Raw genomic sequence first — 22,399 nt, 5'->3', positions numbered from 1 at the left:
CCCCAAGCTGGGGTGATATGCTGGGATGTGGTGACTGACTCCCTTTAATTTTGTAGTGACAATGATCTTCTAAAAGGTATAAAAAAGAATACCAATATAAGGAATATTCAAGAGTATTAGGAATCTGTTACAGAAAAATTTGGTCTGTTCTTAAGGGTCTGTTCAAACTGAGTTTTTTTGCAGGCAGATTTTGATGTGGAATTCTCCTCAAAATCCACTTGCAGGGGCAACACGGTGGCTCAGTGGTTAGCACTGCAGCCTTGCAGCGCTGGAGTCCTGGGTTCGAATCCCGGCAGGAACAACATCTGCAAGGAGTTTGTATGTTTCCCCAGTGTTTGTATTGATTTCCTCCCATTCTACAAAGACATACTGATAGGAAAAAAATATACATTGTGATCCCTATATGGGGCTCAAAATCTACATTATAAAAAAAAAAATCCACTTGCAAAAAAAGGCTCCCATTCACTTCATTAGGAGCCACTCGTTGTTTTTTTTTCAGCTAGCGAGAAAAAGAAGCAACATGCCCTATCTTGCGGCGGAAAGTTTCCTCTTCTCTTTCTTTTTTTTAACCCCTTCCCGACATGCGCCGTAATAGTACGGCGCATGTCGGGTCTGTAACTATGGTGACCGCCCGGGAGCCGGGTGGCCGCCCAGGGGCGGATCCAGGGCCGGGCGAGCTGGGCAACCGCCCGGGGCCCCGCCCTAACAAAATGGTCCCGTCAGCTCGGCATAGTCGGGCAAGTGCCGGGGCCCACAGAGCCTCTGGGGGCCCCCCGGCACTTGCCTGTCACGATTTCAGCTCATCGGCGTCCGTCCGCCGATGAGCTGAATCGCGATTAAAGCAGGAGCTGTGAGCTCAGCTCCTGCTTTAAAGCTCCGGCCCGGCTTGCGTGTGTAGGCGCGATGACGTCATCACATCACGCTTACACACGCAAGCCGGGCCGCAGCTAAGCAGGAGCTGATCTCACAGCTCCTGCATCGCGTATGTGACTGGAGTGAGAGAGAGGAGCGTCGAAGGAACGATGGAAGGTGAGTGATAGAAGGTGAGTGTAAGTGTTTGTTTTGTATTAAATATTAAGGTGGAACATAATGAAGGGGGCCCATGAAACTGGGGGGCAAATGAAGGGGAGGGGGGGAACGGCATGACACTGGAGAAGATGAAGGGGGTGGGGAGAGAACGGCATGAAACTGGGGACAGAGATGGAGGGGGCCAAAGAAACTGGGGGGCAAATGAAGGGGAGGGGGCGACCGGCATGACACTGGGGAAGATGAAGGGGGTGGGGAGAGACCGGCATGAAACTGGGGACAGAGATGGAGGGGGCCCAAAGAAACTGGGGGGCAAATGAAGGGGAGGGGGGAACAGCATGACACTGGGGCAGAGACGGGGGACATTAAACTGTGGGCAGATAAAGGGGGAGAACGTGATGAAACTGGGGACAGAGATGGAGGGGGGACATGAAACTGGGGGCAGAGGAAGGGTGTATATGAAACTGGGGGAGAGATGGAGGGGGGCATATAATTTACGGGTGACTGTAGGAGGATTATACTGTGTGGGAGCACATGATAAATGAATGAGAATGGGTGGAATCAACATAAAAGTGGGTGGAGCCAGATTTGCTGCGGCGCGCAGAGCGCGCTGCACATTTTACCCCTCTTTCTACTCTTTGAAAATTGGGAGGTATGGCGTTAGTGACGCCACACTCCTGCATGACGTCACTCACTTCATCTGCGACGCACAGTGTCTCGACTCCCCCCGCCTCCTTTACTGAGGCTCTGTCGCCCAAGGGCCCATAAAAACCTGGGGCCGGTCCTGGGTCAGCATGTCCCTACGGACGCCGATGAGCTGAATACATAGGCGTTTAAAGCAGGAGCTGTCACAGCCGGTGGCTATGGCGGCCGCAGTGGCGGATCCAGGGTTTGCGGGGCCCTGGGCAATTGACTTCCTCCGGCGCTCGCTAGTGGACACTGATGAAAAAAAATAACCTGGGCGCATACGCAGTAGCCGTAGTAGAAGCCGCATTCTACTGCGCATGCGCCCAGGCCATTTTTTTATATCAGTGTCCTCTCGCGATCGCCAGAGGAGGACGGGACCGGAGGACATCGGAGGAAGAAGAGGCATGGAGGAAGAAGAAGACACACCCTGAATGTCCGCCCAGCGTGCACGTTCGGTAAGTAGATCACATTCTTTTTTAGGTTATTATTTTAAGACGGGGGTGGGGGGTGGGGGGGTTAGTGTAATATAACATTTACGGTGCCTGAATAGCCTTTTTAAAGGCTATGCACGCATATGTGGGGCTCTAGCAGCATGATTTTGCTGATAGGGCTCCTTTAAATGTAGATTGTGAGCCCCACATAGAGCTCACACTGTACATTTTTTTCCCCCTATCAGTATGTCTTTCTATGGGATGGAAATCTGTGCAAACACAGGGAGAACATACAAACTCCTTGCAGATGGTTTTTGCCCTTGGCAGGATTTGAACACCAGGACCTAGCGCTACAGGGCGGCAGTACTAACCACTGAGCCACCATGTGGCCCCATCTTCTTCTCTTTCCGCTGTGTGAACTTACTCTTACATTTTGAACGTGTTAAAATATTACATTATTTACCCTATACAGTAAATACCATTAAAAAAAATTACTTTGCCACCAAGACTATGATGGCCTCACCCACAACATGCCCCCTTATCAGATAGTGGTGATGGCAGCATAAAACCTTCCGCTTGCAGCTTTTCTTTACTTTAGTGTAGAGGCTTACTAAATCTCCCCAAATTTCTAAGGCAGTGTTCACATCTGTGTTGGTGTCCTTGGCATAAATCTACCTAAAGTTGATAATTAAGTTCCGCAAGCCTGACTTTTTCATTCGCCAATTTCAGACAGACACCGACCCTAAAAGTCAATGGGGTCCCTTGGGTTCCTTTTGTGTCTGTTGGATGCAACTTGTCCTGCAAAAATCAAGCCCCCATCGGGTTAATTTGATGTAAAATTAAAAGTTAAGACTCCAAAGTCGGGAGATGGAAAAATTGGCTGCGGTGGGAAGGGGTTAAACACCATATTATCTATGATTATGCTAGTGCCTTTGCTGATATGATATTCTTTTATTCTTTGTCTAATATATGGAGAACATGGAAGGATTTCATTCCCTTCTTGCTTTCATGTTCTTTGTCAAACGTGTCTCACATATGAAGCGACGGGTACATGGAAGGTATTTATTTGCTTCCATGTGACTTGGAGGGGCCTGAAAACAGTTTCCCATTAAATATAACTGTAGTCCCTTGTGCAATACATGTCTTGTGGAACCAATTTCTGAATCGTTTTAAGACTTGTGTTAAGTATTACATAAATGTACATTCCAGCTGAGTGTAAATAATCTCTGTACATGGTCGACTGCTTCCCCCTACTCATTCTTCTGATTAAAGGAAAGACTAAATGACATCATGGCGTTCCACTAACTCAATAATATACATAGACTTCTTACAGCCTTTCCTTCTAGAAAAACATCATGTACAATACTTGGATGAAACGTTGTCATGTGAGATGGAGGGTTTCCTGTACTCTGCTAAATACTTTGTATTGAAAGTTGTGCATATGAACAATGACAAAGACTATGGATTGGGAAGTATTGCAGAGGAAGCAAACAAGACTGACCATCTTTAGATCAAAATTTCATTTTTGGCCTTCAAAAGGAGTTGTCTTCTCCAAGAAGATGATTAGGATATGAAGGAACTATAAGTCTGTCTCAATATCATAGGTGATGGTCTGGTATATAGAGAGGACCTTTCGCCACTGCCAACAAATCCAGTTCTTTACATAAATGAATAGCTGCGTACTCCACTGATTCTGGCACATTTGTAATTTTTCTGTAGCCCCTACCTTTCCCGAGCAATCAATACTCTTAGTTTTGATCCCTGATGTGTTATTTAGGTCTGTACTGCCAGGAGGCCAGTGTCAGGCAGGAGCAGACAAAGGGTGTGATTCTGAGCTCTGACACTGGCTGCCTCTGATTGGTGCTCTGAATCACACCCCCTGACTGACACCGTCCTTCTGACATTACAGAGCTTACATAGCACATCAGGCACCAAAACTAACTGCATTTGTTACTTGGGAATGGCAGGGGTTAGAGAAAAAATTCCAACTGTGCTGAAATCAGTGCAGCAGTGCCAACAGACTAGTTGTATTTGTTGCTTGGGATTGGTGATGGCTAGAGGAAAAATTCCAACTGTGCTGGAATCAATGGAGCAACAACTATTAACAGATGTTAAGAACTTTCATTGTGAACTGGTAAAATGTCTTCTTTAAGTTGTGGTGCTTAAAGGAGTTTTCCCATTCAATAAATGTATGATCTATCCGCAGTCTATTCTTAGAAAGTCACCCATATACTTTCCTCACCCAGTTCCACAATGATACTAGCACTATAGTCAGTGCCACACCTCCCATGAGGCGACCTGAAGCAACCGCTTCAGGCGGCGCTATGTCAGGGCCCCAGGGAGGGTGGCATTTTTGCTTACCTAAGCCAGTCCAGGACAAGCAGCCCCGCCCCCTTCGCTTCATCCCGGCCCCTCCTCTCTGCCACACCCCCTCAACTCCACCCCCTCCTCCTGGGGGGGGGGTCGGTTTTCTGTCAGCCGCCTCGGGCGGCGAAAAGGGCAGGTTCACCCCTGACTATAGAGGTCCTCACACGGACTAAGATTCTAGGTGAATGACCTCATGACAACCTTGCTCTCTTGTCCTACTATGTGTTACATCTGATGACATCGCAATGGCTGTAAATATAATGGAATATTAAGGTTTTATTATTATTCTTTTATTTAAACTCTCTTTGTCACATCTTCAAACTTCTGCCCTACAGATGGCCACCACTATCAGCTACAGTTCTTCTTTTACCTACCTGTATCTTTAAAGAAATCAATCAACTAAAATTTGTGTTTGACAACTATTTTATGCAGTACAATGATGTGACGGGTGCCATTCATGTCATTCACTTCAGCAAGCATAACATCCTAAGGGTGTGAATATATCGTATATTCCTTGTCACTTATGTAAGTCGTTGGTTGACTCTATGGCTTTTGCCCAAAACATCCATTGGTTTTCCATTAGTCCACTCTGTAATATTTTTATAACATTACTTTTAACAAACCATGGCAAGGTAATGTACACACATGTGATGTATGATGATGTCATCAAGAAACGTCTCCTGAATGTATTACACGACTGTGGTGTGAAATGTCAAAAGGAGGCCAAAAGCCGACAAAGTGTAAACTGGGAAGGGAACCAATGTACTAAATTATCCAGTGCAGGATTGTTCCAGGTGACCATATAACTGCTACTTCATCAAGTGCTGTAGAAGGTCTTGGAATTGGATCCAAATATATATCTCAGGTATTCCAATTATCACTTGGCAGCTCCAAGTAACAATGCAGGAAATGGCCAAGGAAGTGATGTAGCCTTCACATGAGTAATGAGCTGTTACCCGTCACCTATCCTGTATATATAGGTACAGATACTTGTAACTATATGAATTGTGAAGCTCTACATGTAAAGTGTTTGAATAAAAAATACTGTAACCTTATTTCGATGGATATAGTCTACATATTTTGGAATATTTGTTAATTTTAGTGGTACAGTATTACCCAACTATACACGAGGCCCTATAACTACGTCAGGATGATATCAGCCACAAACCCCCCCATCTCTCCTCCTCGACTCCAACTCCCCCCCCCCCACACACACACACTTTAATAGCTTTGGCATTGCCAAATATCCAATTGGACATGCCAATAAAGCCTATTTGAATTGACTTGATGATACAACAGAGATTATATACTCCATATAGTTCTTGTTATTGTACCTTATTTTCCAGTTAACAGTGTTTTCCATTTGGTAAAAGGAAAATGTTTGTTTTGGTACCGTGTTAGCCAGTGGTTATAAAATATAAAAAACAAAAAAAAAACTTTGCAAGTCTTCAGTAGGTGATACCTTTTTTAATGGCTAACTCATAATGATGACAGAATATGACGTTTCGAAGCTTCCTCTGAGCTTCTTCTTCAGAAGTGTTTTCCAGGAATTGTTAACTTGTCCTGCACATGTCTATGACCAATCGTCATCATTGCATCCTCATCAGTGGGAGTTATTTCTTCTTATTTTACCATATTCTTTGTTTATAATATTTTTTTATTTCTTGACAATCCATCTAGAAAATGAAGCAGATCACCAGAATAGCAGAATGTCTCAGAACTGGTAGAATCAATGGAGTAGCTTTAGGGGCTGTAGTGGTCACAGTTCCAACCAGGTCAGAAAGCTGGACGAGCCATAGTACTATCTGGCATCCTATGTATTTTAAATCCTTTCTCCCTTGCTCTTTGCACCATGATTTATGATACAGGCCACCCGACCTGCTTCCCCAAAACATATCTCTTTGGGCTTGTGCCATTGATCACATAAGCAATAAACCTGGTTGCTAGTACTGCATTCATGGGTTAAGAGACAGACCAAGACTTCACATCTGCAGAGGAGAAGAGGAAACTCTACATCCTACTGGGAGAAGAAGAATCCACTGTGGAGATCGCCACCCAATACGTGACCACCTGCCACCAAATCAGGGGAAGATGAAACCCCATGGAGTACTATGCCTCAAATCACCCACCCCATGCATACACTATTCCCCCATACCCACTATCCCCCCCCATACCCACTCTTTATGCTTTGGCAATGCCAAATGTCTATTCGGACGTGCCAATAAAGCCTCTTTGATTTGATTTGACAACTACACTATATTGCACGGATATACTGGGAGGCTTTGGAGACTGGTGACCCCTCTGCCACATCCACTACTTCTCAGATGCTCCTTCTCCTAGAAGGACACTGTGAAAACACTGATAGATGGACAGATTCTTGAAGACACAGGGAGGGGTAATGTGGGGTCTCCAGTGGACCCTCCTCTGGAAAATCCTGGCTATGCCCCTGACTACGAATGCTAATACTACGACTTATAGTAACTGTACCTGGAATATTATATTTCATAACCACTGGCTAACACGGTACCAAAACAAACATTTTCCTTGTACCTGGAATGGCATATTCAGCCCCACCTTCCCTAAGTCTCTAATAGACATGCATTCTTGCATCTGTAATAATTGTACTTTTCTTGCTTTGTATTTAATTTTTTTTTCTATAATTATAATCAACTACAATCGAATTTGGGATGTAAAGAAGTCAAAAGTTTAAAGACAGAACATAATTCCCTTGACTTTATCATGACACGATGATTCTATTCTCTCCGAAATTTCGATATATATAAAAATTATTACAACAAACCACAGATCGTACAACAATGTCATGTTATCCTTGTACTGTAAGTATACAGATCAAGTGGTTCCTTTTACAATATGTCCTACCAAATCAGGGTGCTGAAGAGATTTGCTCTTCAGTTAAAATGCAATTTCCTCTGAGACCTTAACACATGACCTGAAGATATTTACAGCAAGATCTAAGTCCCGACATTCTTATAGTGGAATTCTGCCTTATCTTTAGAGCAACAGCAGCCGTCTGGGTGGTCTGTGTAGTCACTTGAGTAGCCTGTGAAGCTCATCAGGAATCCAAACAATAAACCTGTTGTCAAAGAGGAAGCCTAGTTGTCAATTCATTTGACCCCCATGTACTCTCTAATTGAGCATGACACTAAAGAGCCTACTTTATGCCTACTTTATGATGAGTTTTAGGTGCTCCCTGTACTAGTTTCAGGGGACGTCAAGACCGGAGTACAATATGCTGGTTTTGATGAATCCTCCCATCAGTCAGTCCCCCCATCATGATATGCTTTACGGGCACTGACTAGTGAAAAGCCATTCTCTATCACAACTGATGCACAGAGTAGAGGAGTTGGTTTAGCTAGATTTTTTTATGTCTCCAGACAAGTTTTTCTTTTCCAAAAATCTTCCTACCACATTTTTTTTTTTTAATTACAAACGAGAAGGCCATGTCTGTAGAGAGTAAGCTACATTCCTGGTCACAATATCACTACTTCATTATTCTGTCTTTGTTGTGCATGTTGTTCTTGGCAAGACTGGCATACATCTGTGCATACTAGAAAACAATGTTCCTCTCTTTACAATGGGTTATGTCATGAGCGGACATGACATATGTGCATCCTCTGCCGCTGCACAGAGACCATGCAGTCAAGGCGCCCACAACCACTCTAGCACTCTGCTGTCTATGTGAGCCCCTAGTCAATGCACATTGATTATAGTAACATCTCTCTGTGATGGTTGGCAAGAAGAATGTTGAACAACTAGATAACAAATCTAACAGTGCTCTTGTAATATGTATAAGAAACATCAGGTTTATGAAACATGGCACATTTTTTTTAGAATCTTTAGTTATAAAGTAATTTGCAAAATCCTATTGTTTCATGAGAAATCTATATTGTAGAATCTTTTTGGTTCTACGGTATTTGAAGGAGATGAAAGTGTTCTCCAGATCTCTTATGAAGCCATCTTAAATCCAATGACGGTCAGTCCCTAGTATGGTCTATTTCACTTCTGCACTGTTTGTAACTAGGCTTTTTTCTTTTGATTCCTCATGGCTATAACTGAATCTTGCTATAACCATGGAAAAATCACATGAACTCTGTATCCAGGTATGTGCTGAGTATGTATACCTTCTAAAGCATGGGATTTTACAGGAACTTCCCGCTGCCTCCATAGCTTCTCCAGGCACAAGCAAGCTGGTAGTAGTAAAGAGGCCTCATAGTACAGATGTATTCACCTTTACCTTAGCTCAAGATTAGCTAAGGACTCCAACTTCCCATTAAACCTTTTAATTATAATATTATAATATGTGTAAGCCGATGGCTGGTCAGGTAATAGAGGGGGTGTACATCTCGCCCAGACTACTCAGGTGGGTATGGTACTTGATATGGCCCATAATCATGTGCTTGGGACACCTTAGAGATGGAGAAAACACAGGAGAGGATTCTCCAAAGATTTTATTGGCCAGGCGTGTACAGGGAAGTGAAGGAATACTGTGCGTCCTGTCCTACGTGTCAGGTACATGCCCCATTTCCGTAGTCCCTTGGTTCCCCTGCCCATCATTGAAGTGCCTTTTGAAAGGAATGGTATGGACTTGGTCGGTCCAATAGTCAAGTCATCTAGAGGTCACCAATATAGTCTGGTTGTCTTAGATTACGCTACTCGCTATCCTGAGGCGGTTCCCTTGCGTAATACGACATCAAAGAGTATTGCCCGTGAGTTATTCTATGTTTTCAAGGACAGGCATACCTAAAGAGATACTGACCGACCAAGGCACACCGTTCATGTCAAAGGTGATGACAGACTATGCAAGCTGTTTAAAATTACCCACATACGGACCTCTGTGTATCACCCCCAGAGAGTTGGGTTAGTGGAGCGCTTTAATAAGACTCTCAAGCATATGCATAAAAAGGTCGTAGAAAAAGATGGTTGTGACTGGGATTGCCTGTTGCCATACCTGATGTTCTCTATTAGAGAGGTTCCACAAGCGTCTACAGGTTTTTCCCCTTTTGAATTAGTCTATGGTAGACACCCCAGGGGTTTACTAGATATAGCCAAAGAAACCTGGGAAACGGAGGCTTCCCCATACTGTAGTGTCATAGAGCATGTAGCCCAAATGCAGGATCACATTTCAACAGTCATGCCAATTGTAAAAGAACATCTGCAAAGAGCACAAGAGGCCCAAAGCAGAATTTATAAGCGTTCGGTCAGAGTCTGTGAATTTAATCCAGGGGACAAAATCCTTATTTTGGTGCCTACTCTGCAGAGCAAGTTCTTAGCGAAATGGCAAGGCCCATATGAAATTGTGGAAAAAGTAGGGCCAGTCAACTATAAGGTTCACCAACCAGGGGAAAGGAAGCCTTTTCAAATCTACCATGTGAACTTGATTAAGCCCTGGAACCAGAGGGAATCCTTTGTGGCGTCAAATACAGAGTAGGGTGATTCGTTGCCACCAATCCCTCCAGTCCGTGTGAATGAGACCCTCTCAGTGCCCCAGCAACAGGAGGCAAAAGAGTTCCTGCAGAAAAATAGACGCAAGTTCTCTGATCTATCAGGGCGTATACACCTGATAGAGCACCATGTAGTGACAGAACCTGGGAAAGTAAACCTCAAAACCCTACAGAATACCGGAGGCACGTAGGGAGGTGGTGTCAGCTGAGGTTAAACACATGCTGAGGTAGGTGTGATTGAGGAATCCAAAAGTGAGTGGTCTAACTCAATTGTTTTTATACCAAAGCACTACTTGGCGGTTCTGCAACGATTTTAGAAAATTGAATGAGATTTCCAGACAGATGCCTCAAATGCAGGTCTAGGAGCGGTGCTGTCCCAGGTTGTAAATGGGAGGAGCATCCAGTGATGTACCTGAGAAGGAAGCTGTCCCCCACTGAGAAAAATTACACTATTGTGGAAAGGGAATGCTTGGCCATTAAGTGGGCACTGGATGCTCTGAGGTATTACCTCCTGGGCAGAAAGTTTAACTTCATCACTGACCATACTCCTCTTACATGGATGAAAATCAATAAGGACAGAAATGCTAGGGTTACCCGATGGTTCCTGTCTCTGCTACATTTTGCATTTGATGTAGAACACAGGCCAGGGAAATTATTGGGAAACTCTGATGCCCTGTCAAGGGTGTATTGTATGATGGCCACAAAGGCCCAGCCCTCCGGACTGGAGAAGGGGGGGGGGGTATATGTGAGCTGATGGCTGGTCAGGTAATGGAGGGGGTGTACATCTTACCCAGACTACTCAGGTAGGTGAGATGAGAAAACTCCAGAAGGAATGTTTGTTCTCAGCAGACAACTTTCATCTGCTGAGCATTTTGGTAAATGCTCAGTATTGGGCTGGATTTTTAGGAATGGCAGGTAGGTTGGTAGTGGGACCTGTCATTCCACGCCCCTCCAGTCCACACTTTGGGGATGTCCCGGCAGCAACTCAGCTGTTAAGAGTCTCCTCGTCAAGGAGGCTTAAGAAGCCAGCTCCAGCAGCAGACTGTGGGAAGAGTTTGGCTGGAGAGCTGACAGAGAGGTCATATTTTTGAAGATGTGTCCTGAATGATTCTACTGGCTTTTTGATTTCTGTTATTCTAGGTGAGGTAACCTATTCTATGTTTAGTTAGAGCCTAGCCGGGGAGGGATTTATTTTTGTATTGTTTCCTTTTGTTGCTGCACTACCTTTTTGAGTGAAAATAAAACTCTACTTTTGTTTTGGACTAAAGAAACTGGACTTGTGTGTCTATGCCACCCCACCTAACAACCCTAGACCCTGACATATGCTACAAAAACCCTTGATGGGCTGCAATTCACAATTCAACCATTGGGCGGCAAGACATAGACATCTTGTGACATTGTATCACAAAATACTGTTTTGAAAAGCGTGTCATCTTGTGAGTCACATCACTGGGAAAGTAAAGAGAATATATAGTATAGTATTGACTAGGTCTGTGTGTGCTAATATCATAAAATTATTTGTGAGCTGTTCAACCATGTGGACAAGACAGTAACAATATATATATATATATATATATATATATATATAGTACTGCTAACAAGATTATCCCTCGGTTTTACAGTTGCTTTGCTTTATCCATAACATGTATATCTACTGCTCTATATGTACTGATAGTCCATGGTCATGTGATGTACAGTCCATAGTCATGTGATGAACACACAGGTGCACGGCTTGTTAAAAGACATATGTCTGATTACTGTGCTGTGACTGTAATGAGCTGTGCACCTGTGTGTGTCATCACATGACCATAGACTGTACATCACATGACCATAGACTGTACATCACATGACCATGGACTGCATATCACAAGACCATAGACTGTATATCACATGACCATAGTCTGTACATCACATGACCATAAACTGTACATCACGTGACCATAGACTGTACATCACATGACCATAGTCTGTACATCACATGACCATAAACTGTACATCACGTGACCATAGACTGTACATCACATGACCATGGACTTATTTTTATCCAAGGAAATAAACAATGATTAACAGCAAGCAGAGATCTAGAAAACCATCCAGAATTGATACAGAAAGTATATTGTAAAATTGTACAACTTTTCATTATGTAAACAATAATAATATAGTGTCCGGTATATAAGATATAGAATGGCTTCCTTTTATTCTGCTTGCTTGTCTGTCTCACATTATGTAAAATGTGTTGTGTGTTTTTTTCCTTGCATACCTTGGGAATGGTAGTAAAGTACAGTGACTCATACTGCAGCGGAACAGTCCGCCTAATACAAACCAGGAATGAATACATACAAAACATGAAAAATACAGTATAATGGATTGGATAATAAAAGCTGTCACATTGTGATCTGCAATAAACAACCACCAATCCTGTGTCTGGGTGATTTACAACAGCTCTTTGTAGAATGGGCCATTTGACCTCCATAGTAGATTAATGGTGTTTTGAAAAACAAGAGGCCCCTCATAATGGAAGAGGTTAGGGCTGCTTATTCTCGTGTGTTCACGCATTGCGAAGGTAAGTTACAGCGCTGACAAATGGATGTTTGTGTGCAAGTATGTAAAAAAATTGATTGGGTGCCATATTTACAAAGATAGGAAGTCCTACTATTGCATTGTAAAGGATTTCCATGATATCGGGTCTTTATTACAGGTGACACTACTACACTTTTCTCCTTCTGCTTAGGTTCCTCATCGTCTTGGTGCAAAACCAGCCCATGTACTATTTACCCCTTTGTATTCTACTTTTTGCTCGTGATCTGTCAGATGGAAGACATAGACTAGAACATAGACTGGAACAATTTTGTACTTTAGACTATGGAAGTCAATATAGTAGGATGGTTAAATATCCTCTGTAGTAAGTACAGGAGACATTTCTAGGCAATAACAATTATTTCTCCATTATAGAGTAACATTTAGCCAGTCTTTTTAGACCTTGGCACGAAATGTGTGTCTACGGTAACAGGCGGCATAAACTCCACACATTATGCCAACCAGCCCCCTCTGAGACCTGTATTTCGGTGTCATATGTAAGGCAAATTAACTGAAGCAGAACCCTGGCGGCTTCCAAGGAATACTGGAATTTAATGATGGGCAAAACTCCGACACGCAAAGTGCGCAGCAAGTGGGGAAGGCCGGGGAAAACAAGATCTGTTTTGTAGTTTTAGAACTAAAGTCTGAATTTGATTTTGTTTTACTAGAACATAAAAATATGTGAAACACCTAATAAGATGTCACACCCATTACAAGGCAATAATAAAATGAAAATTCAAGAAAGCGCGTAATCTGAGTCATACAATGCACCTATGAAACAGCAGAGACGCTTTGTAACATAGTAGTGTTTATAGTCACTGCTGCCAAGGCGAAGGATTGTAGTCTGGAAGTAGATATAAGAAAAACGGTCTTTATTGACTTAGACTGTGGTTACCATTCACTTGCAGATTATCCCAGGAATGATGAAATATATTTTTTATATGATAAATACAAGATCCCACTGCTGAGGGCTGCCGGGGATCACCTTATTATTAAACCGATTGAAACTAAAGTTCAGAGATTAGACAAAGGGAAAGTTATAAAGAGAGGGCTAATATATATATATACTTGGCATACACTTCTCTGGACTCGCTAATATTGAAGGGGTTGTGCTATGAAGCTATTTACCCTCTATATATAGGATAAAAGATTGATACCTAATTGACTGAAGAGACCCCTACCGATCCAAAGAATAGGGGGTGTTTTCTCCCTCACCGTGTATTCATCTTGACCGTAGCTATTCTGAATGTAGGCACATCACTGGGTGGACAAATGAACCCACACTCCTATGAATATCAATGGGAGCAGCAGAGCTGCTATCTCCGGCGTCACATTTCCTTCACCATCCACCAAGTCATACACCTACAATCAATCTGACCCTTGGTTCACATCTGCGTTTGATAATTCATTCGGGGGATTCGCATGGGGACACCTCTAATGGACTACCGAACGCATTTGCAAGAGGTGTGCAGGGAAAGCACACAGAGCCCATAGACTATAATGGGGTCCGTTTGCTTGCCACGCACTGCCCACACAAATCATGCGGACAGGAAAGTAGATTGTGAAGTAGTTTCCTGTCTGCATGTTCCCTGCGGAGATCTCACGGAAAGCACACGGACCCCATTATAGTCTAAGGGGATCTGTGTGCTTTCACTGCACACGGCTTGCAAATGCGTTCAGTAGTCCGTTAGGGGTGTCCCCATGCGGGGACATCTGTCCCAACACAGATGCGAATGAGGCCTGACTGTGGTCAGACTGAATGAACAGCATTTTGCCCAGGAATCTGAAGTTGAAACCAAACTGCAGACAAATTAAGCCACACCCCCAAAACACTTTCCCCCTCATTTGCATACAAGTATAACAGCAATTTATTTTTCCCATTCAAATGTCAAACACTACACCCAAAACCAATGGACTGCCATTGGGTGCCAGAGCGATCTGTGTTTTGAGTCATCCAGTGCAGCACTGAGGCTTTAGTTTTGAACACAAGCCACAACGTAAGTGTGAACATAACCGTAGCTTTAATATCATATGACAGTTAGGCCAGGGCCCCACGTTGAGAAAATGCAGGGATTTGGTGGAAATGCTGAGGCCAAAACCGTTGCGATTTACACTAGCTGCAAAATGGATGGGATTGTAGCTAATCCCATCCACATATTGCAGAAAAAAAATCTGCAGCATAAATGCTGCAATTTCAATATGCAACAACCTTTCCATGTTTCCATACCTTCCCCCCATTGCCTCTATTTAAGATAGACTCCTGATATTGTGCAAAAAAATAAAGAAATAAAGTAAAGAATAAACACATGAAAACTGCACCAAAAATGCACTGTGTAAATAAGGCCTAATAGACATAAATTGCAGGATGACACGGGCACAGGCTGACTCTTGACTGACATACAAATGACTGCCTCCGATATTTCCAGTGCAGGATTAATAGCACGTCTGGTGCCAGTGTATACATTGGACTAACACAAGTTTCTGATGCCAGAAGAAATATGTCACAAGAAAAATGTCAACTGAAATTAAAGTTTACATTTTCTGTCAAGACGCTGAAGCAAGTAGATTATTTTTTCAGTGGAAAAAAACCCTAATTCTTAAAACTACTATATATTTTATATATTAGACATCCCAGTATGCAGTGATAACCCTTAACCATCTTAACGTGTAAATACATTTTTATTTTTTTGTATAACTCCATTGTTCAGCTGATAAGAAACTTTGTAATATACAAGCTTTATATAAGAAAAGTTCCTCATTCTGTCACTGATCAAATCCGTACAATAGAACTCTATGGAGAGGGGAGGGGGAGGAAAAAGAGAACTCCTTAAAGGGGTATTCCCAACTCGCCTGTTCACCAACTTGCAGGCTGTGTGCTCTGTTCACTTCCTGGTTTTCTCTGTAAATTGGTGGGTGGGGTTTCTCTGGCGAAGCTTAGCTCTCTTCATAGCAGTACATGTTTTAGTCAGTAATGAGGGATGGCTGTAAATAAATTGGCACAGTATAACTGGAAGATGCACAATATGAAGCTGATGTAGCAGAACTGGATTTGTTAAGCTGATGAGAATCACAAATTACATGCTACAGGACCATGAGTCAGCTTGCAATAAACTCAGTTTTAGGTCTGTGTTTACATACAGAGGTAATGGACTCCCTGTCTCAGCCCTTATCAGCAAAATTCAATTAGCAGACCTGATAACTGGAAGAGCCAGAGATAAACAGCTCAGAAATACAAGCTGCTCCGAGCACTGAGCTCCCCCTCCCTCCTGAGAGCAGGGAGCTACGTCACTTGTCCTGGGTGGAGAGATGAAGTATATTGCAAAATCATCTGAGTACATTCCATTATACTTTACATCTACGGGAGCTTCCGATTCACTCCATTCTGATGACACGTAGGATTTTAGAGCGGTCTTATCCTGCTCTGTGTCATCGGAGTACAGTGGATTGGAAGCCCCCATAGATGTGACTGCATAACTGAATTGATAACAGAATGCACTTGGATTCCAAGCACATTGACCCCATATTTGATGCAGACTTGGTCACGCGCATGGGGTCTAAAAATGGCTTCAACTTTTTAATAAAGATCTGCTGAAAAAAAGGTTTGGCAGCTGAAAATGAGTACAATACAATAATAAAAAAGAATGGTTTCACATGTTATTATAGGGCTTCTCATTTTTATCTACGAGACACCTCACTGGTTTTCTAGGCCCATGTCCAAATTAGAAATATTGCTGAATTTATATTGGCCTCCTAAATCCAGTATTACATTAAAGGGATTGTCTAGGACCTGACGATTTATACTGATGATCTATACACAGTAGATTGGTCGGGGTTCAAATCCCAGACCCCATTTTGATTAGGTGTTTTGGCTGCCGTAAGCCATATAATAGATATACGGCCGGAAGCAAGTCCTGCTCCTATACAAGTGAAAGGGAGTGGGGGTTGTAGCTCCTAGTGCCACTACTACTTTCTATGGAGCTCAGTACACTGTATACAGATTCCAGTCCATGCAGTATAGTGGGTGACACCTGGAACTACATCCCCTCTTCCATTCACTTGAATAGGAACAGGGCTGCTCCTAGCCATATATCTAGTATGGCTTATGGTGGACAAAAAACCTGATCAGGACTGGGTCTGGGTGTCAGACCTTAAACAATCTGATACTAATAATTTAACGTGCATTCACACGACTGAGTTTCAGGTGTGAAACTTGGTCCGGGTGAGGCCTGGTTCACATCTGTGTCAGTAATCCATTCGCGGGAGTCTGTATGGGGACCCCCCTGAATGAACTACCAAACGCATTGGTAAGCGGTGTGCAGTGAAAGCACATGGACCCCATAGACCATAATGGGGTTCGTGTGCTTTCTGCATGGTCTCCGCACGGAACATGTGAACAGAAAAGTAGTTCACGATCTACTTTCCTGTCCGCATGACTCATGTGGAGACCGTGTGGAAAGTACACGGACCTCATTATAGTCTATGGGGTCCATGTGCTTTCACTGCACACTGCTTGCCCATGTGTTCGATAGTCCGTTCGGGGGGGATCCCCATGCGGACTCCGGATTACCAACGCAGATGTGAACGAGGCCAGAATGAATGGTTATGTAGATAACCTGTTTTCCCTAAGTCCCAACAGCGGCACAATATGGGGTATTTTCTGCCCCTGTGTGCTGGTAGGACAGGCGGAATTTTTAATTAGCCAAGTTTAATCACCTGGCTGGTCCCTATAAGAGGGCACCACACCCCTCCCCCTGCATGTTAATACAAAGTAACCAACATAGGTCCTATACATAGCATCTAGTACATTGTTGTGATGTTTATACATCCTTATATACACAACACACCTCAGTTTTACATAAAAATGCACGTAACAATCAGTACATGTTTTGTATTGCTCTCCTCCAGTGATTTCTAGGGAGGGAGACTTGTGCCGCTGTTGGGACTTAGGGAAAACAGGTTATCTACATAACCATTCATTCCCTTGCGTCCCACCAGCGGCACAATATGGGGAGATAACAAGTAATTCTCCACTTAGGGTGGGTTTTGGTGCTCAACTGAGCTCAACACCGTCCAGCCAAATGCCGAGGCCTCAGCAGTATGGCTGGCTAGCCTATAGTGTTTCACAAATGTGGAGTCTGAGCTCCACGACGCTGCCGCACAAATCTGCTCCAGCGGCAAAGCGCATCTCTCTGACCAGGAGGTGGCTACCGCCCTCGTGGAGTGCGCTGTCAGCAAGGAAGGTGGAGGTAAACCTTGGGACGTAAATGATATTTTAATGACCTCCTTCACCCACCTAGATATGGTGGGTTTAGAAGTCGCCAGCCCTTTCAATTTCCCAAAGAAATTGACAAACAGGTTTTCTGCTCTCCTGAAAGAGCGAGTGCGCTCTATGTATATCCTTAGACATCTGGATAGGTGCAATGAGTGCAGCTTGACTTCCTCCGCTGTAGAGGGAGCTGGATGGAATACAGGAAGCGTGACCAACTGACTTCTGTTGGAAGCGGAGGTTTCTTGGCTGTAAAACCCAGGAGGAATCTCAATTGGACCTGGTCCTCAAAGAAACTGGTATAAGGCTCCTTACAGGAAAAAGCCTGCAACTCACCCACCCTCTTGGCCGATGTTACTGCCAAGAAGAATGCCACCTTAAAGGTGAGAAACTTTGGTTCAACAGCCTCCAGAGGCTCAAATGGCTTTTTGCATAGTGCCGTCAAGACCGTGCTGAGGTCCCTACTAGTGGACAGGCGCAGATACTGCGGGTCTCAATCTCCCTGCACCTTTTAGGAAGGTGCTTACTAGAGAGTTTTGAGAAAAACGCCTCCCCAGACAGGCGGACAGGGCGGCCACGTGCACCTTCAGGGTTGCGACCGCGAGCCCCCTGTCTAGGCCGTCCTGAAGGAAGTCCAGGATCACCCCCACTGGGGGATCCATGGAGTCCACTTCGTGCTCCCGGCACCAGTCATTAAATATGTTACCGATCCTCTGGTAACTTTTGTTTGTTGATACTGCGCGGGCACATGACATCGTCTTCAGGACGGCACTTGAAAGTCCTCTATTCCTTAATAGGGACTGGTCAACTTCCAGGCTGTCAAGTTGAATCTCCTCAGATCCTGGCAGATCAGCTCTCCTTGAGTTACCAGGTCTGGGAGGGGGGGGAAGCCTCCAGTATATGCCTTGACTCATCCTCATGAGCTGGGCAAACCAAGTCCTTTTTGACCAGAACGGGATTATGGCGATACCCGAGACTTGGTCCTGTCTTATCTTCATCAATACCCTGGGTATGATGGGAACTGGAGGGAAGATGTAAATCAGCCTGAACCTCCATGGGATGGACAGGGCATCCACTGCCAAGGGATTGTCCTCCTGATACAGGGAACAGAAGGTTTCCACCTTGGCGTTGAGTCGGGTCGCCATAAGATCGACCTCTGGGACCCCATCTGGGACCCCATCTTTGGACGATCTGTTGGAACACTCCTGGATGAAGCGACCATTCTCCCGATACGGTGATACCCCGACTCAACTGATCCGCTACTATGTTCAGGGAGCCCTTGACGTGAACAGCGGATAGATGGGACAGGTTCTTCTCTGCCCATGTGAAGATTAAGTTCGTGGTTCTTTGAAGGGTCGGGGATCTGGTGCCGCCTTGCTTGTTTATATATATAACCGTTGTCCTGTTGTCCGACCGGACCTTGACCGCCCTCCCTTTGAGGAGGGGGGCGAAATGACACAAGGCAAGGTATACTGCCTGAAGCTCCTTCAGGTTGGGTGACCCCTCTTCCGGATGTGCCCAAACGCCGTGTATAGTCCTGTCGTGTAGGTGGGCTCCCCATCCCCCGTGGGACGCATCTGTAGTCAGCAGGATCCATTTTGTTGGAACCGTGGACCTTCCGTCCTTCAGGTGTATCCACCATCTGAGGGAAAGACGGGTACTGGGAGAAAGGCAGATCTTCTCCTGCAGTCCCTGTGGAGACCTGTTCCAGGCGCTCAACACTTCCTTCTGGAGGGGACGCAAATGCCATAAAGACCCAAGGGACCGCCCTGGCCGAGGATGACATCAGGCCTAAAACCTTCATGGCGGTCTGGATGGTCACCCGCCGAGTTCTGAGGAGGAATCGGGCGGCCGCCTCTATCTTTAGTTTCCTTGGGCTGGAAAGATAGATCTGCATGTTCTGGGAATCCAGAATGAACCCAAGAAATTTCTTTAGGGTGGCTGGCACTATCTCGGACTTCTCCCAGTTGATCACCCATCCTAACTTCTGCAGGAAGGATACGGCGATCTGAAAATGCTGAAGAAGCACTGAAGTAGACTGAGCTTTTATGAGCCAGTCATCCAAGTAAGGAACCACGAAAAGGCCTTCTAATCTCAGAGCGGCGGCAACGGGGGCGACCGTCTTGGTAAAGACGTATGGGGCTGATGATATGCCAAAAGTGAAGGCGGTGAACTGAAAGTGATCTCTGTGGCCAGATCTCTGGCTGGCAATTCTCAGATATCTTCTGTGTGGAAGGAAGATAGGCATGTGTAGGTAAGGGTCCTTGGGATCCAGGGTTGCCATCATCTTGTCTTGTTACATGAAGGATGTCACGGAGTCTATAGTTTCCATCCGGAAGGGTTTTCTTTATAGGAACCGGTTGAGAAATCTCAAGTCTATTATCATCCTCCAGTCCCCGGATGGTTTGGGGACTAGGAAAACAGGAGAATAGACTCCGTTCCCTACTTCTTGAGGAGGGACCTTCTCCAAGGCCCCTTTTTGACCTGTCTTCCAGGACCGCTGCCTCTAGGATGCTCTGCTGGGCAGCAGGAAGGACCCTTGATGAAATAATTCCACACGGTGGCAAAGTGGGCCAGACGGCCACCCACGATGTTCGGCCACAAAGAGCGGCGTACCCTTAAAAGGTCGGCTACCTTTTTGGCTCCTCCCTGGCGCGCCTGAACCTCTGGACCGGAACCTTGACCGCCTTTGAGGTTGGGCTCTGGGAGAGGCCCCGCGACCCCTCACCGGAGGAGGACTTCTACTCCTGGAGGCTTGCGGCAGAGATCTGCCTTTATCCTCAGCCAGACCCTCCATAAGGTCATCCAATCCGCCCCCGAAAACCTTACCAGGTTGGAAGGGTAAGCCGCAGAGTGCATGTTTGGACGACAAATCCGCTCTCCAAGGGCACAGCCACAATGGTCTTGCGGCAGTAGTCTGAGCCATTGTTTTGGCAGATAACCGTAACTGCTGTCTTGAGGATTCCCCCAGGAAATCAGCTGCCAGATGAACAGGAGCCATGGACGCCAGGATCTCATCTCTACCGATGCCAGCATCTATGTCATGTTCCAGCTGCGCCAGACGAGGATGGAGAAAATCCGAACCTCAGTGGAGGATATTGCTACCGCCGACTGCGCAGATGCGGTGGGGTACGCCTTTTAAAGGTGGAATCTATTCTCCTGTCCAGGAGATCTTGCAGATTGGACCCATCCCCAGAGGAACTATGGTCCGGCGGGATAACTTCACCACCGCGAGGTCCACCTTAGGAGGAGGACCCCCGCGGTCGAGCTGGGCCGAGTCCACAGGGTACAGATCTTTGAACACTCTGGAGGCGACATGAGCCTTTTCCGGGACTTCAACTCTTGCTCCATAATGCCAGATAGGGCTGCGTCTACATGGAAGGCCCTCTGCCCCCCAGAGGTAGACGCGGAGGCTACCCCCATACCATCCTGGTCCCTTGACCGGATGGCCTTCAGCAATGTTGACGTTTTGTCCCATTGAAAAATGGGTTTGCTGGCAATACTCGACTGCACCTTGACCTGCAGTCTTTCCAGGGAGGGAAGGGAAGCAGAGCGCCACTCAGTGCGCTGCTTCTTAGAGAGCTGGGTAATGGAGGTACGAATGTCCTTTAACGACTCATCCTAAAAGAAAGGAGGAGGAGCTTACCAGAAGTGAGGAAACCACTTTTCCACTGTATTCTGTGCCGTACTCACCATATACTCCTTTACCCACACCACTATGTCTCTAGGGGAGTGTTCCTCAGTAGGGAGGCCTCTGCCAGGGAGGACCATACCACCTACACCCCTGTACACGCTTACCAACAGGTAAAGGGATGTCACAGTCCCGACAGGAAAAATGTTTCCTCTTAGCGGAGGATTTCCTTTTCTTCTGGGACCCAGGGGGGTGGTGGAGGAAGACATGGTGGAAAAAGGGTAGCAACTGCTACACTCACCTAAGCCAAATCACTGGGTAAAAGGAGTACAACCATAAGATAATAAGAGATTTCTCACCAGGCGTAGGTGATAATGCCCGAACTGCCCACCGGCGGCACAATACACGACGTTGCAAGTTGTACTCTGCTGGACCGTAGTCAAAGACTAGGAGCCCCACTAGGGGATCTAGGAATGCAGGGATACAAAGCACTGCACTACCTTTTAATGTGCCGCCTTTTTTTTTTTTTTTTTTTTCCGGAGGGGCGGGGCCACCTGGGAGTCCGCCCTTAACCCGCCCCCCCTTAAACCTCATACAGCCATCCAAAAGAGGGGGGGGAGGGGAGAGGGGAGAGGAGGCCCCTGCCTCCCTATATTCTCCCAAAATCCCTTTGCCAAGGGGACCATAATTTGATTCAAACGGTCGCTGCCGCGACCGGAAGTGCGGTTGCACCGGAAGTGTGCGGCCAGGAAATCCGTCCTCCCAACACAGAGGACCCTGACTAGGGTTCCGCCTCGCAGCCGTCCACACGCCAGAGCCAGATACCCGCTGGGGAAGCGCCGGACCGCGCACTCCCAGGCCGAAGATGCCAGCACGCTGCAGGAGGTAAATGAAGGGAGGGGGGAGGACGGGAGGGAGGGTAGAAAGCTTTGCTAATCCCCTCTGCTTCCTC

This window comes from Leptodactylus fuscus, chromosome 9, assembly GCF_031893055.1.
Source record: "Leptodactylus fuscus isolate aLepFus1 chromosome 9, aLepFus1.hap2, whole genome shotgun sequence".
Taxonomy (NCBI): domain Eukaryota; kingdom Metazoa; phylum Chordata; class Amphibia; order Anura; family Leptodactylidae; genus Leptodactylus; species Leptodactylus fuscus.
This window is presented reverse-complemented; position numbering follows the sequence as displayed.